Raw genomic sequence first — 13,654 nt, 5'->3', positions numbered from 1 at the left:
ACGTTTTACTTTATTTGGTCTAACATTTTCAAAATGGGTATAGGATTTATAACTGAATTTTCTTTTTAATTTTATGGGAATTGTCATGTTATCATTAATTTGCCTTGGTAAAACAGTAACAGTGTCATAACATCCGCAGGTACGTTAACTACTGCACCTGAGAGAGATTTTTGGAACCCACGTGGCAGTGTTCTAATTTGTAAATAAGGTACTCTTGGTGATACTAATCTTTCTTCTAAATTATGCAAGCGTAATTCTGGTGGGATATCAGGAAATGTCATCCCATTATAGAAAGAACAAGGTAGTATTTTGTCCTTAGAAATATATGTGTAGCATGTTTTGGATATATCTTCTGTTTGATATTTGCTAATGTTACATTCTATGAATTTTGCCTGTTTTTTTATATTGTGTGTTTTTTGTAAACTTTGTTTATGCCATAATTGATTGCAAATAGTGCAAGCATACTCTGGGTCATATGTAATTTGTGCATGAAAACTACTAATTATGGCATTTGTTGTCGATGATGCTAAATTGTATTAGTGTTAAGTGAATTTTCTCGTTCTTGTGTATGCTTTCTTTTTCTGTTACTGTTATTTTGTTGAACTTCTATTCTAGTTGTGTGATTTTGAAATTCAGCATCAGGTGTAAATGTGTTTGTTATTACTTTGGTATTGCTAATAGTTATGTTAGAAGCAATGTTACTGGTGGTTGTGGAAAGTTCTTTATGTGTTTGGCTATTGCTGTTTAGTGTTTCAATAATCGTATCTCCTACTTGTAAGTTTGTTGGTGGGATATGTGTTAATATATTTTGATCTATGTTTGTAGTATGGACATATATGTTTTTTATAGTTCATTCTTTTTTTGCTATGGTTTCTTTGTGTTACCTTAAGTGACAATTTGGTAATTGTGTTGTAATACTCAGTGAATTTGTTAGCTTATCTTTCTCAGCTAACTTTATGATGTATTCTATAAGTAGATTAATAGAGTTGATTTCTATAGCAATACATGTCCCATTAGGATGAGGTATTACTTTTCCATCTTGGCTATTTGAATTAAATATAAAGTGTGTATGGATAGTTTTGAATACTGAAATTGTATATGTATTCATATAGATTAATACACCAGTTTGTAAATTAATTGCAGAAGTGAATGTTGTTATAAATTTGGTATTTTGAATTTGTGCTTGTTTTGTTATCTCGATTCTAAAGCATTTTTTGAGCTTGATTGAATATATAATGTTATTGTGGTCTATGTAATTTGGTAAATATTGTGGCTGCATACAATTTTTGTTATTAACAGAGTGCACTCCAATATATAAAGCATCTCCGAGATCCATAATAGCTATATATATCACAAAATGATGGGAACACCGATTTTCAACACAGAGCATGCATGCCACACAAAAGGTGAGCAACCCGCGATCTACACATGCTCACCACAGAAACAGGGTATCAACACAGACACCGCGCTCCACTGTGGCACCACTCCGCACAAACCTCCGCAAGTAACACGTGCCTGCATCCCCATGTCATTCCTCACAACAGTCTCTGTGAGAAACACATGCCTGTTACATATACCAAAGAAGTATTGACAGGTCTGCAAGGAGTCATAAATGTAAGTGACGATATCCTAATACACTCAGCGACGCTGGAAGAGCACCACCGCAGACTCAAAGCAACGCTAAAGTGGCAAGCCGAACATGGGGTGACACTGCATAAGGAAAAGTGTCAGTTCTTTCAGCGCTCTATTGAGTTCTTCGGATATGTCTTTGGTCCGGAAGGAGTGAAACTTGACCCGAAGAAGTCAGAAGCAATTCAACTAGCACCTGCACCCAACACTACCTCAGAGGTTAGGAGCTTCATGGGTATGGCCACATACTGTGGTAGGTTCATCCCGAACGTAACCACCATCGCTGAACCTCTACGCAGGCTAACAAAGAAAGACGCTGTGTGGCAGTGGACCAAAAGAGAGGAGGAGGCATTCCAAAAGGTTAAATCAGCCCTGTTAGCCAGTACGACAATGGCATACTTCGACATCAACCGACAGACGGAACTGATAGTGGATGCCAGCCCCGTAGGGCTGGGGGCGGTGTTGACCCAAGAAACAGAACCGGGAACCTGGGCGCCACTAGCGTTCGCCAGCAAGGCGCTCACAGCAACTGAAGCCAGATATTCTCAAATAGAGCGAGAGGCCCTCGCCATGAAATGGGAATGCAACCATTTCCACTTATATGTCAGTGGGCACCCGTTCCGAGTGGTGACGGATCACCAACCACTTCTTCCGCTGTTCCGAGGGTCAGCGCCACATCCCCCACCAAGGATCGAACGATGGGCGATACAACTCCAACATTACCAGATGGAACTAGTATACCGTCCTGGTGCCAAAAATCCAGCTGACTTCCTGTCACGACACCCGGCACAACAGGAAGAAACAGATGCAAATCAGGAACGGAAAACCAAAGAATTTGTCAATATGATATCTCAATGGGCCTGCCCGCAGACAGTGTCAAAAGAAGAAGTAACATCACATATGGAATCAGACATGGTCCTCAAAAGAACAGTGGACGCGATAGCGAGAGGATCATGGCATGGTTTTCTTCACAACATCCATGGGTGGAATGAAGCAGAAAGAACACGACTAGGAAAGATATGGAGAGTCCAGGATGAACTAAGCATGACAGAGTGTGGTATCCTCCTAAGAGGGTCACGGATTGTCATCCCTCAGAGCCTGCAAGACCGAGTCACTGTCCTAGCACATGAGGGTCATCAGGGCACCGGAAGAATGAAGTCCCGACTGCGGGAGAAACTATGGTTCCCCGGGCTGGAGGAAGCCGCCGAGAGGGTGGTCAAAAACTGCCAAGCATGTCAATTGACCGGGAATGCAGAAGCTCCGGCCCCAGTGATCACGGAAGACCCTGCCCCAACCCCTTGGTCGTGGGTGAGCCTAGACTTCGGAGGCTTCCCCGATGGGAGGGTCACTGCAGTGTTAGTGGACAGCTACACAAAGTACCCGTGTGTCGAGATTTTGCCATCCACGGCATTCAATCATCTAGCCCCGGCACTACTGAAAACATTTGCACTTTTTGGCCTACCACACGCCATCAAGATGGACAATGGACCTCCATTCCAGGTAGGTGAATTCAAAGAGTTCCTGTCCAGATTAGGAGTAAAACACCACCGCATAACTCCACAATGGCCACAAGCCAATGGCGAAGTGGAACGGTTTATGCGGACCATTAACAAAATCTTGCGCATTGCCGTAGCGGAACAAACCGATCCGGAGATAGAACTACAAAAGTTCCTGCGGGAGTACCGCAGCACACCACATTGCACAGCTCAGAGAACCCCATGGTCGTTGATGATAGCCGGACCTCGGCGTGACAGTTTTCCAGTGTCTGATAGCTGGGAGCCAGAGCCGTACAACGCATCAGCGACTCAGCGCCGAAGAACCACGACCAATGAAAAAGCAAGCCAACGGAGGCGGGCCAAAGTCCGTACCCTGAGGCCAGGGTGTTAGGTACTAATAAGGAACCGGAGAAGTGGAGGAAAATTCCGGACACCCTATGAAGACGGTCCATGGTCGGTGCGGGAGGTTCGAGGAATGGCAGTAACGGTGGAGCGAAATGGAGAAGTGATAACCAGGAACATCTCGTGGTTCAAAGAAATTCCGGAAACAGAACGTCAACGTCAGGTGTCTGGACATGCACCAAGTCTAAATTTGACTCTGAGTGAATCGAGACCAACCCACACCGACGAACCACAACAGAACTTGCAACCAGCAAGAGAAGGAGAGGAGACTGGTGTGCCAGGGGTAAACATCGAAGCTGGAACTGTCAGTCCCACTAGAGTGATGAGCACAGTGCGACACAGGTACAACCTGCGTCCCAACCCGCGACCAAACAGCCAACTAACAGAGTTCGCATGGAGTGCGCAAGTTGGCTGAAAAAGAAAAGAACTGATTTGGAATGGGATGTAACGGTCTAGTTGTTACGGTAGTGAGCGACCCCGGAAACATACACACACTCTGTATCACTCTCTGGCCAGGCGTGGCCAGAGAGAGTATAAATAATAGGGTGGAGGTCGCTCGGGACCTTCCGGCCCAGACCAGTATACCTGCCTCATGTGTGGTTATTTCCCCGTCACGCTCACCACGTGGCCCAGTAGTTGTAGGCCCATCTGGCAGCAGCATCCCCACACTGGCGGACTCCACACTTGGGACGGAACACATTTCGCCACTTTCAGGTTTGGAACAAGAACAGTGCGGTTTCATTTTTTATTTAACTTCGTTCCCATAAATCTCAGTTTGCTGCACGCAGAGAGAGGTAATACAACAAAGCATCTCCCTGCAGGCACACACACACATTCTGGAAACCGAGTGCCACATTGTCCTGCTTGACAATATCGAGGCCCGCCCGGGTCGTTCTTGGCTCAGAGTTCACAACATCATGAAGTCATCTTCCTGCATCTGCCTAACAGGCAGTTCTGCATCGATGACCACTCTAATCCAGTGCATTAGTAAACTGTTTCACGTGGGACTCTCCATCCATAGTGCAACTTTAGCTCTCTCAAGTCTGCTGGATTGCTGACAGACCCTCGAATTTTAAAGTATTTGAGGTACTTTGGAGCTCCACTTGCATGCATACATAGGACGTTTAATTCATGACAAAGGAATAGTAGTTTTATCTTCCCAGAACGCCGGAGACAGACGTCAGAATGCATGATTTTCCCCTGCCAGTCCACTAAGGCACGTGCTTTGCCTCCTCTTCCTGTAAGATCTCACCGATGATACTTGAACGCTCGCGATGCTTCTGCTCAGGCCTCAGGTCTGGTGATGCTCTCTGTCCCCGGGAAGCTGGACTTTCTTCAGGCCTTCTTTGACTTAGATGAACTCTGGCACCATGGCAGGGGTCCCCTGATAAGCCAGCTGCTGCTCCCGCTCATACTGAGAAAAAAGAAATATGAAATCCATGTTACTGCCCAATAGACATAACGCGAAAACTCAAGAAAAGCAAAAAAGATCTCGCGGTCCACTGGCCAAAAATGCTGTCATTTGATTAAGTTGGATTAAAACATTAACATTTCAGGAGGTAAATTATTTCGAGGTTTCAGAGTCTATACAAGACGTAGGACAAATTAGCTCGGGCTAATGTGATCTTTAAAAGAAAGAGGCTCCGACCTAACCAGAGCATATGATATAAGTCTTATTAGGATGTGTATTTACAGCTCCTAAATGTAACTATGCGAATGACAAATGTCCTCGAATGCTTCCTATCATTGACACTGTAGCCTATGGTCAATTCGTAAATAAGAATCCAAAAGTATCAGATTTGTACAAAAATTCAAAGAAAAAGAAGGATGAATTCATTCAATTGTCAATTCTCAATTTATTTCCATTTTGTGGAATGGGTCAGACTTATTGGTATTTGGTAATATTCAGATTAAATTTGCAGCAGCATTGCTCCTTCATCAGGCATTTGTCAAGGGGCGCTTTCAAAATGGTCTTTCGCAAAGATATTCAACAAACTTTAAAATAAACATAATTGTAGGTTTAGATAACCATACCTTGTAGTATCTAAATTCACAAACACAATTTTAAATGGCAGATTGCTTTGGATTTACGCGGAATGATCACTATTTTCAAAATGCAGTCACAGGGTAGGGAACATTTATAATATGTAGACGCAGATCTCTGAATAGCACTTTATATTGACAAAAGTGTATTTTGAATACCCTATCTTCGTTATTTACGTTCTCTATTACCTTCATGTCCAGCAGGATATTGCTTACTGGCCCCCTGTCACAGCCATGGTCTTCCACTCCTGATCTTTCCAACAAACCGTACCAGGGGCTATTTATAGGACCACTTGTGCTCATCTGGCCATCCAATCTTTCCTGTTAAAAATGTGGGTAATTCTATAGAGCCTGAGCAGCATGCATCTTGAAACAGTCACACATTCTTCTTTTTAAATGTCTGACTGTAATCGTGTTGGCCGTTCATCCATACAATATATATACTTACCTTTATGAAACAATTGCACATATTTTACAAATGTTGCCTGGACATTCACCTCAGCGCTCACTGTAGTAGGCTTCAGTGCAAGCACTTCGCAGTATCTCACAAATTACATTTCACATCTCTAAATACCCCATGAGCTAATAAACTCTTTATGTCAAAGGAAATGTTAGTCGAATGAAAAGGTGAATGAATATATGAACTAAACATGCTATCTGTGAATTCGTTTATGTAGATAGTCATATGGGTTAAGTCAATGATGTTTTTTCTAAAATATCATGCGTTTTAAAAGAACTAGCTATGAAGGAAGTGGATCACATAACCTAGAAGAAGACTGATAGAATGACATTAAATGGCCAGGCACCATGTGTGCAAATGTGTCCAACTGCTTCATAAACTTGGTTACAATACATTGTTTGTAATGTATGATGAATGAATTACTACAGTTCGACTAAAAAGCGTGTCACTCTTTTCTAAGGTGGATGTTGCTCAAGTGCTGGAAAAGTAACAGCATTTCAAACAGGACATGGAAATGTTTGCACCAGGGGATGGCATGAACTAAACTGTACTGTGCCGTCGGTGGCCCTGCAAGAGTGACATGGACCCACCATTACTTAAATCACTTGCGACTACCAACACAAAGCATCACAGCGCGAGTGACACACATGAATGGAGGAGACCGAGAGGGAATGCACCTCTTGTACTGATGGGTCAACACTGGTCGTGCTGATACGCGTCCGCAGTATGATCTCTTCCCGTGTGCTCGACGTGATGTATTGGGTGCAGGATCACTGCTGTGGAAAAGCAGCAGGTTATTTAGCAAATATTACTTTCCTAGCAATCAGTTAAGAGTTGAAAAGCGAAGCTTGGGATTCTGTGTCTGGTAATATACCTGCTGATGAGGCGTGTCCTGCCCTCTCTGTAAAGGTTAGCACGGGTCTGTAAAGCTCCTACTGAAATAATATTAGCAACATATTTTACATGCACTAGTACACGCTCACTGTGGAAGGTTATGGAATCCTTTTTGCCTTTACGCCCTACGTCATGCATTGAGACCACAACTGAAAGTAAAAGGGTACTGAAGCTCTTGTTGCTGGGAACCTTAACCTCAGTAGTGTACACATTTCAACAAAACATAACCAGGATGAAAGCCTATATATTAAGAATAAAAAGTAAATTAGAAGAAGCCTATGGTGCCTAGACAACCAACTAGCAATGTACACCGAATAAAGTGAGTTTTGAATGCAGGATCACAAGGAAAAGATTATAGCACGGGGACACTAGGGAAAAAGCCTAAATGTGGCACACTAGATGCATCTCCATGTTCAGGTGTAAAACTGTGAAATCATTGCATAGCTTACAATCTGGACCATTTACTAACTAATTAATTATACTCGGATCCTGATCTTCCAGCCGGTGCTGAAGAAAGAATTGTGGTGCAGGTACTGGAACTCTGGAGCTGATGAATCCTAGTGTCTCAACACGAGAGCACGATGTAGTGGTAGAGAAATGTGGGACAAGCACTGGGATCGGCTGGTCTGGAGCCTGACGAGCTAGAGCCTGAAGAGATGCCGCTACTGTTCAGGAGTCTCAAAGGCACGCTGAAAGGTCCCAGACCAGTTGTGGTTTTAATAATGAGTTGCACACAAGAGCTGGAGCCACATACAGTGCATCAGACAGAGGTAGTCTCACAAGCAAGCAGCGACTTCGAGGCCAGTAGTGCCTTTCAAACTGAGCTACACCAGGCCTCTACATGGGCATAGGCATGACAGCCTGGTACTGTCAGGTCAGGAAGATCAAAACAAGTACAAGGGACCACACAGCTAGATACCAGTAAGACTGGAAGACCGCATGTAAAGGAGAATGCAGTGATAGTGAAACAGCCCTTTTTCTCACTGAATTTCAAAGTGCTTGACAATGTAAAGACTGAATTTAGATTATTCAAAACTCACTTTTGTTAAAATTAAAGACTATATTTAGAGATATGTTACTATATATTTTTAGATTTAGGGTCTCTACCCCATGACTGCATTTAAAAAAGTGCTACAGTCTATAGAATTCCAACGCAAAGCACCATATGATTTTATGTTTATGTGTATTTGGATACAATAAGGTATGGCCCTCTCACACTATTTATTCTAAAGGATGTTTGACAATGAATAACAAATAATTTTATATGTATTGCTTTACATTTCCCTGAGTAAGGAGCATGGGAGCTTCGAAATGAATTGGAATATTGCCTGATGCTATGAAATTTGAAACATTACAAAAATATTTAGATACATTGAGAATGATCTATTGACGGAATTCAACTGTTATGTTTATTTGTATGTTTTGCAAACATTATGCTTTTGGATTAGTCATTTAATTTGATTTAAAGGTATATAACCAAAAACAGGGCCTGACCATGGTGGTGATGCTAATCATTATCGTAGCTGCTGTTGGTGGGAAGCAAAGGAGAAAGGCATGGATATTTCCGAAAAGGCTTTGCAACATTATAAATAACGAGTTACAATCAGGTGTGCTCTCAGGATGTGATTTTTTTCACAGATCCTAAATGAGCGTAAGCCATGAGTGACCCTTTCAGGCAATCCTGGCTTTCTAGCCAACAACACCTTGCATTCCGGTATTCATAGTTTTCCCCTTTCTGTGGAACCTACAGGACTACCACTCTTGCATTGAAGGTACTGTTGGGTAAGTTCCACGATTCCGTGAAGGTGACCTGGACCACGTGGCAGCTGTGGGTGCTATGCCGCTGATAGACACCTACGCTATGAGATAGTGTTATGGATGCTTCCTATGGGCTTTAGCAACATCACCATCTTTTTTTGCATACGGTCGCAGCCCTTGGGTGGTGCCATCATCGAGAATGAATGGAAGGAAGATCTACAGAAGGAACGAAGAAGATGTACTGTTTGCTAACGAAGATGACCAAAGGACACAAAAAGAGCATGATGCTAATTTACTTAGATCCTGTATGTAATCTAGGGTTCTTTTCCAACTAAAATTATTTTAGAAAAAAGTTGCTTTAATGTTTTCGTCGCCCAGCGTTGCGGTAGCTTCTCCCTGAGAATCTTGCTCATGCACTTCACATTCCCTTTAGCTGCATCGATCAATCATCTTTCCAAATTGTTTCATTCATTTAATTAATTTTATTGAAATATGGTGAACGACATGACCTACATTACGCTGTGATTCTTAGAAAAACACGCGTAGGTCTATGACAGGGTTCATGTGAATTTATCCAATATTTAAAACAAACTTTTAAAACAGCTTTTTTGCAAATGCAAAAAAATGCTGTATCAACTTAAAAACAATATCCAGTTCTTCAAAAAAAAAAAAAAGGAGTGAAAGTTGTGTGGAACTTGCATCAGGCACCACTGGTTTCTTAGTCCTACTTAAAGTATATCAGATTGGTTACCAGTCCCCTCTCTCCCTTTTTACTTCCGATAAATCGGTTTTCAAATTGCCTCATTCTTCTCGCTTGTCATATGAATTCCTCACCTCTTTCAGTCTATTGTTCTCCGCTTTCTCTAGTTCCTCCTGCTTCTCTACTCATCAGCTTCTCTACCTAGCCACAAGCACCTTCTCAGCTCTGCGTTCTGAAGCCTGGGCCCGCGGCCTTTAGCCATGCTGACAATGCAATTAGTTCAATTAGGGCTTATCTTTAGGCACTGGTGAGCTGGGCCTAAGCCCACGGCAGCTAGTTTCAGAGCGGCACATTGAGCTTAACAAGAAAACTGCTTGTAATGACTCAGTTACTTACCGGTAATCTTCATTACTCTGAGTCATAGTCTTTCCTCATCACAATCATCAATCTCTCACTCCTTCCCTTGAGAGGACGGGAGGAAAAATTGCTTTGTTAAACTTATTTAACTTGCTATTTCAGGATGCTTTCCGGGCTTCACCCACCTTTATGTGTCACATGACAGGAACTTCCTGGAAGGAATATTGGGTGGAGAAAAGCTTTATTATTGCTTCTTTGGGTGGTTTCTGTCCACTGAACACGAGGAAGACGGAGGAGGTAGGTAATCATTTATATGATTTCAGGTAGCTAGCGCCTGTTATTTATCTTGAGGTACTGCATAAATTACCTTATTACCTTCGTGGGCCCCTTCCATAATACTCCCCCGTCTACTCACACTTGACCTATCCCTTGGCCTCTCACTTCCAACTTAGCACCTGAGGAGGCGAATCAGAGGAGGGGACCAAACCGGTAAACACATCCCCTAAAGACAGTGACAGACTTTCCATAGCATGCTACATTGCCCCTTAGCCGAACAGCTGTTCTTCTAACACAAACTCATGCTTGAATGACATCTGCAAGTGAGCAGAACAACTGCAGAGATCATGAAACGAAATAGCATCCTATGCTTGTGGAAGCAGGATGCTAGTACTTGAACAAAACGCGGTATTTACTTATTTATTTATTTATTTATGTATTATATTTTTTAAATCTGTAGCAAATCCACAGAAACCCTATTTCTATTGTACCAACATACAAAATTTCATCAAATATCCACATGGCAATCATAATTATATCACAATTAAAAAAAGTGTAAATTTGCCTTAAGATAATAATTTCAATAATACCATATATTTCTTCATTTATGGATTTAAAAATGACATAAAAGAAATTATTCAGCCATTAACAAACATTTTCTGATGGACGGTTCATCATAAGCATGAACGCTTCATCATAGGTTTCACATGCCTGCTTTGCCCCTATTGAATTGATGCATTGATATATTTATTGTGTTCGTTCCAAAGTCCTAGTAGAAAAAACACACTATATGCACGTATCTTGCACCAACGCATTACAAAATTGACAACTTGGGTGACTATGTGTGACTCCATTTGGTATCCAAGTCTTAACTCCGAAAGGAAGCGACCAAAATTTGAATTGCAGGACAATTCTATGTACTCACGGATATAATTGTAATTGAATTTATATTGCGCTTACTACCCCTGAAGAAGCGTCGGACTGCTTTTCGGGAAGTAGCATGCCACTCCAGAAGCTAAAAAGGATTAGTGGTCGATTAGTATAGGGAAATATGAGTTAATTTGAGTGGTGGACATGTGAGTCTGTTAGTTTAATTGAAAAGGCTAAAGATGGGCTAGAAGAGGGAAGAGTCCACAAAGTGCTTATTGGGAGATCATAGTAGTAAGATGAGGAGTGGGTGGCTAAAAGGAGAGATTGAGGAGGGAAAAGTCTCTAGAAATAGATTAGGGAGTTCATAGTTGTAAAATGAGTTTTGGGATGATTCAAAGGAGAGGAATACATGAGGAAATAATTTAGAATGGGTTATTTGGAAGATCATAGTAGTAAAATGAGGTTTGGAGTTATCGAAGGAGGGATAGAGGAGGGAAGAGGCTAGAAAAGGTTATTTTGGAGATCATAGTCATAGACTGAGGTTTGCGATGAGTCAGAGAGTGGAGGTAGAGGATATTTGAGAGTGGTATAGGGTGAAACATAGGGTAATGCATTGGTGAGAGTCAATGTTTTCTTTTTATTTACAGTTGGAGTTAAGTAATAAATATATAGATACACAAGTACTTATAAGGTATACATGTATAAGGAAGAAAATATATCAAGATTTAAGTTGTATGTGATAAACTCAGATATTCAAGTGCTGCAGTACTTTAAGCTAGTGTATTTGTGTATTTTCTTTTAACTTTTTTCAATAGCGAAGCAATTGTAGATAAAATAGGTATGATAATATTTACATATTTTGATAGATAAATAAAATGGAGAACCATAATCATATAATCAAATAACTTATATGAAAACTATGGTGTGACCTATAGGTAGGCTTGCTTTTAATTAAAACTACATTATTCCACATTTAGGGAATCTACAATTAATTTGTAGTCTTGTAATCTACCCACAATGACCTAAATCATTTTGATAGTTTTTATTTTTATTTCATCAATTTCTTTCAGATAAAAGCCAAGTATTTGATTGGATTGTGAGAAAATATCTTGTCTCACCAAAGATTTAATTTCTCGGCAGAATGCAGAAATGATTTTGTAAAAGTGCAAGTCTTATTTGAATAATGTGTACCATTGTGCCAGATTTTTGTTTTAAGACAGTTTTCCAGGCTGGAGTATAGCTGATAGGCATAATGTAAAATCTGTCAGAATTGCTTGTTAAAGGCTGTTCTAGGTGAATTATTTTAGTCGAGCTAGATTACCCCATACATAGATAATTTAGATTCATCATAAGCATACCTTTTCAGGTCACTGATTGAATGAGATTCTGTTGCATATAAAGCTAAAGAGGGAATTTTGGCAACATAAACCTGGAGTAGGGAAGACATGTTAATACTACCAACTGATCTAGAGAGCTTCTGCAGGCCAAACTCTATTGCTGCTGCTTTAGAAATGTGGCCCTTCACACGAGTCACCCAGGTTTCTTTTAGATATATTCATCCCTAAATAGTTTTAAGATTTGACAATTTCCAATTTCGAGCCCTAACAATACAAATAATTTCAGACATTAAAATCTGAAGCCCCCACTGTCTTTCACTCCTTTACAGATAAACTATGATGTTCTGGAAAGAAGCGAATGCATCGAACTGTCTTTGTAGTCCGATAGGGATAAGGGACATTGAAATTAAATTGTTGGCGTACACTAATATTGAAATTATGTTAGTACCTAACTTCAGAGGCTGTACATTCAACTCACTCTTTTTTTTGTGATGTTTGCTAAATACAAAGTAAAATAATGGGGAAGACAAAATGCATCCCTGTTTCCGACTCAGATTCTGTTAAAACTTTTAACCATTTACAGAATACGAATTAACCAGCGGACAAAGTAAAAAGCTAGGAATACCCTAGTTTGTGTATTTTTGCCATAGCGTTGATCGATCAACTTTATCGGAGGCATTACTAAAATCAACAAATGCCGCAAAAACTTTTGACTTTCTTATTTTCGCACATTTTTCCTGCATCACCATTAGGCATAGGATACTATCCACAATGGAGCATCCCTCCCGGAAACCACATTGTTCAATTGGAAGAAGATCATTCAAATATGCCCAGGTGGACAATTTTGATAAAATACATTTTGTGTAGATTTTCCTCATTACATTCAAAACTGATATTGGGTGGTAACTTTTTAGGGTCATTACAATCTCCTTTATTTATATAATGAAATAATGTTACTACCCTTCTAGGAGTTTAGAATTAAGATGGTACTTATAAAAAAAGTCGACTGTTTGAGACAGTTTGCTCAAGAATCAGGGCAGGATTTTAAAATATCGACAAAGATTTTGTCAGTAGCTATTGCCCTTGAGTTTTACAGCTCCATAATTACTTTATAAATGTCTTCTGTCAATATAGCTACTCATACTCTATTGTTAGCCAATAGGTTCATGACTTTTAAGGGTAGGGAACATACACTGATTACAGTATACAACTTCTCTATATAAGCTCTTGCAAAGGCCTTTCATGTAATGGGTTTAGCTTCTTTGTGTGATCTTTGCCTAGGCATTTTGCTATAATACATCAGAACATATTGGTGTTCTTCATTGTAAGGAAGATTTTGATGGTCTACCATAATTTTGTGATTTTGTTTTTTTTCTGCTGCTTTTTATGGCTTCGGAAAGAAATGTTTCATTTTTGGGCACTTTTTAGATGG

The 13,654-nt window shown here is 40.6% G+C and overlaps 1 pseudogene; it reads right to left on the bottom strand.

Annotated features, from left to right (window-relative positions):
* Positions 1-4,818: 4,818 nt before the first annotated feature.
* The window catches only part of LOC146871535 (protein FAM107B-like), a 37,765-nt pseudogene continuing 28,929 nt past the window's right edge, over positions 4,819-13,654 (bottom strand).

Source organism: Triturus cristatus, chromosome 1_1 (genome assembly GCF_964204655.1).
Source record: "Triturus cristatus chromosome 1_1, aTriCri1.1, whole genome shotgun sequence".
Taxonomy (NCBI): Eukaryota; Metazoa; Chordata; class Amphibia; order Caudata; family Salamandridae; genus Triturus; species Triturus cristatus.
The sequence above is the reverse complement of the archived record's forward strand: the minus strand, read 5'-3'. Positions and strand labels throughout refer to the sequence as shown.